This window comes from Rattus norvegicus, chromosome 3 (genome assembly GCF_036323735.1).
Source record: "Rattus norvegicus strain BN/NHsdMcwi chromosome 3, GRCr8, whole genome shotgun sequence".
NCBI classification, from domain to species: Eukaryota; Metazoa; Chordata; class Mammalia; order Rodentia; family Muridae; genus Rattus; species Rattus norvegicus.
The window spans coordinates 100,360,117-100,364,042 of NC_086021.1; the positions used below are offsets into that span (position 1 = coordinate 100,360,117).

The window sequence follows — 3,926 nt, forward strand, 5'->3', positions numbered from 1 at the left end:
ATGCAAATAAACAATGGGCTGTGAGGAATGATGTCAGAGTGCCAACTAGTACACAGAGGATGTATGCGAACTTTTCCAAAGGTCACTGATTCGGGGCTGGAGACATGGCTCAGTGGTTAATGGCACTTGCTTCTCTCGCAGAGGACCTGGGTTTGCCTCCAGTGCTCATGCCTGGTTCATAACTGTTAACTCCAGTTCCAGGGAGTCTGAGGCCTTCTTCTGGCCTTCAGTGGCATGTGCACACATGTCATACATATAAACTCATACAGGCACCCACACATACATATTTTAAGTCTCTGATTAGCAAATTTTTACAGTAATAACTGAGCTCAGTGGGAATTGGTGGATGCTAAAAACCACAGGGTAAATCTGAGGGGACTAGGATCTCCTCCTCCTCCTCCTCCTCCTCCTCCCCTTCCTCTTCCTCTTCCTCCTCTTCCTCCTCTTCCTCTTCTTCTTCCTCTTCTTCCTCCTCCTCCTCTTCTTCCTCCTCTTCCTCCTCTTCTTCTTCCTCCTCCTCCTCTTTCTCCTCCTCCTCCTCTTCCTCTTCCTCTTCCTCCTCCTCCTTCTTGAGAGAAACACTGTTTAATGGTAAAGCCCAGCACACTTCAGCACCAGGACTAGCATGGAGTCAGAGGAGACAGCTGGGTGACCCAATGGAGCCTCACACGGCGAAGAGGATGAGGAAGGCGACCATCTATCAGAAGAGCCCCATGGCCTCAGACAGAGCAAAACCCAGGATGGCATAGGAGAAGAGCTGCTGCTTGAGAGACCGGTTCCTGGCATAGCCAATAATCAAGCTACCAAACACTGCCAATGCCAGCCCCTGACCCAGCCACACTAACTTTGGTGGCCCAACTCCAATAAACTCGGCTGTGGAAAATAACGCTGGTCTGGCCACCTGGAGAGGGGAGCTGCAGCAGGAAGGCTGTTTAGATGGGGCCTATGGTCTACTCAGGAGGGAGGCAGACACAGGACTGATTAGACCCCTAGGAGCCTATCAGAACTGGAGAACCCAGCAGTGCCTTGAGGGTCTGTATTCAGTCTGTGCTCACACCTCTGCTGCAGCTCCTGCTAGGGCCACAGCACTCTGCCTGCTCAAGGTGGCTGACTCTGAGGCCTGCTCGAGGTGGTGGACTCCGAGGAGGATCTTTATATACTCCCCCAGAATGTTTACTGGCTACAATGTATAAAATCTCAACTTCAGGGTAGCAAAACCCAAAAGGCCACCTAGCTTAGAGATTAAAGCTATCTATGTCAGCACTGGATGAAGCAGCACCCTGCACTTCCTGCTTCAGGAAGGGTAGGGCGTCTCTTCTGGGTTGTTATTTACTAAATCACACCAGAAATCTAACTGTGACTAGTTCTGACAGGCACCAAAGTTTAACAGTGACTAGAGCACTAGGTACACTCCATACTACTCGAAGATCACAGAGGGCTTTGCTCCAGCTTAGACATCTGGCAGCTAAGTGATCATATGATCCTGGGCCAGGAGAAAAAATAGTTTTTTCTCTACAAGAACATGAGTGGAGCAGCTTGTGGTGTTATATTTATGCTAACCTCCTGACTTTGATGTGTCTGTGAAAGAAAATGTCCTTGTCTTTAGGAATACACACGGAGGGGTGACCTCTCCAGTGACCCAGGAACTAGGAATAGCGATGGGTCCCTGGTAAAGAAGGTAGCTATGTGATACATGGTGTGCACACATTGAAGACCTGGTGTGAGGATGTGTACGTGTTCTTTACAGCACCCTTTCAACCTTTCAAAAAATCTGGACTTATTTAAAAAATTAAAAGCTATTCATCAACACAATCAACGCAACTTCTGTTCATCCTAGTTTGGAGAGGGGGCAGGGAGAGAGGGGAAAGAGAGAGACAGAGAGAGCTGGCAGGCTCAGCTTCTGTGTGGACAGTTGTGTGTCCAGCAGTCGTGCAGGGCGCTGACAGAGAAGCATTAACATTACTGCTGGCCCTGTGCCAGTGAGGGGGGAAACAAGAAGTGTGAACAGTGAACGCCTGTAGGGCCGGCCGGGAGAGGGGCTGTTCTAGGACCTGTGACAGGGAAGCGGAAAGCTGGCTGGGGCAGAAGTGGAACTGGTAAGGCTGAGTCACAAGGACCAGGGCTCCAGCTCTCTCCCATCACAGGGAAAGGTAGCAGCAAGTGACCCAAAACTCAGCTCTGACTTTCATTACGCAAGCACTGTTCTGGGTCATTTACAGATGTCACTGGACTAACTCCCAGAACACTCACCTTGAAGATGAGCACAGTGGCTTAGAAGGGGTAGGAGAGAGGGGCTGTATAGAGCAGGGGAATGAAAGAGATTTGTTGTCTGACCATCATGCTGAATGCCACTCAAAATGCTGGTTGAACTAAGGATTTACAGAATTGACCAACAGCTATGGAACACTCAGAAACAAAAGCCAAAGGCTAAATGAAGCAGAGTCTATGCTGGCCTTTGGCCTCCAGTATCACAACTACCAGTGGCTCTTCTCAGCTCTTCTCACCCCACCCCCTACCCTAAGCTCCTCTAGTTCTTGAGCCTCCCTCCCCCAGCCTCTCATTCTCCTATAACCCTGACATTTCAGATATGTGCTCTCTTGAGCCCCACCCCTCTATTTTATTTATTTATTTATTTATTTTGCTTCCTCTCTTGGCTTCCTCTCCTTTGCTCACACTCTCTCTGTCTTTCTCCCTCGACCGCCTCTCTTTCTCTCCTCCCATGGTCCATCCAATCTGCTGGTCATTTTCAGTGTACTACTTTCCCTCCATGCTCTGGACTCCCCAGATACCTCTGGCTCTGTTCTCCTTCGTATCTGTGATACAAACCTTCCCTCAAACATACCTTGGAGCTGTCAGGTCCCCACTTTATACATCTGGTTCCCAAACCCTCAGTGTATACACATACCTCTCTGAGGACATCTGCTACATAATACTAACCTTAGCTTTGTTTCTCATGGACTGACTGAGGTAGGGCCACTGCAGCTAACAGCCAGAGCCTTTGGGTACTAACAGAAGTTCCCAGCCCTTATAAGAAAAGAAGCGAGGTCTCTTAGCGAGTGATCGAGCGATTGCCACTGACAGCCCAGAGACAAACTCCTGTGCACCAGTCCCACTGAACTCTTCATGGAGATCTGAATACAGAGCTGAGGGCAAAGCCATTCCCAGAGAATTCCTAATCCTGATGGCTCTCAGCGATTTTGAAGTCTCCATTCACATTCCTTGGTTAAACGAAAACATCTGAAGCTGAAGTCGTAGGTTTAAACAGCCCTCCAGAGGTTTTGGTAAAAAATGAGGGAGCAGATAGAAGCTAATTCCTTCCTCATTTCCTGGAAGAGCAAAGTGCACAAAGGTAAACAGAACAGCAAACTCAAGTTCTGTCCGGTAAGCCAGAGACTCAAGCACGGAAGGAAAAAAGAGCTCACCGAAAAGACATCATGATGAAATTATTATTCACACAGATAACTATTTGGGGCAGAGAGTGAAGGGCAAAGATTATAGCAAGCTAGCCCAGGCGAGGCCAATTAAAACAATACCCAACAGATAAAACTCCCCAGCAAACAGGCCTACCCCATGGCTGGGCACTCACCAGTGGTTTTGCCTTTAGCATTATGGACATTTTGATTTCTAAAGCACCAGGGGTGGAGGTGGGGTCCTATGCATTGTAGGAGGTTAGCAAGAGAGAAGTACGAAGTGCATCTCCACTGTCTGTTTGACTGGCTTTGGAGTCACCTAGGAGTCACACCTCTAAAAGTGTCTGTGGAGGCATTCGCAGGGATGAAGACCCACCCTGAATGTGGGTGGCACCATCTCACAGGCTGGGGCCTTGGACTGAATAAAAAGTGGCACAGAAGAAAGTGAGCTAAGCACCAGAATTCATCCCTGTCTCCTGACAGCAGGTGACATGTGACCAGCTGTCTCACATTCCC

At 48.9% G+C, this 3,926-nt stretch overlaps 1 pseudogene; it reads right to left on the reverse strand.

Annotated features, from left to right (window-relative positions):
- Positions 1–664: 664 nt before the first annotated feature.
- On the reverse strand, positions 665–3,607 carry Atp5mc1-ps3 (ATP synthase membrane subunit c locus 1, pseudogene 3; annotated as a pseudogene).
- Between the last annotated feature and the right edge of the window lie 319 nt (positions 3,608–3,926).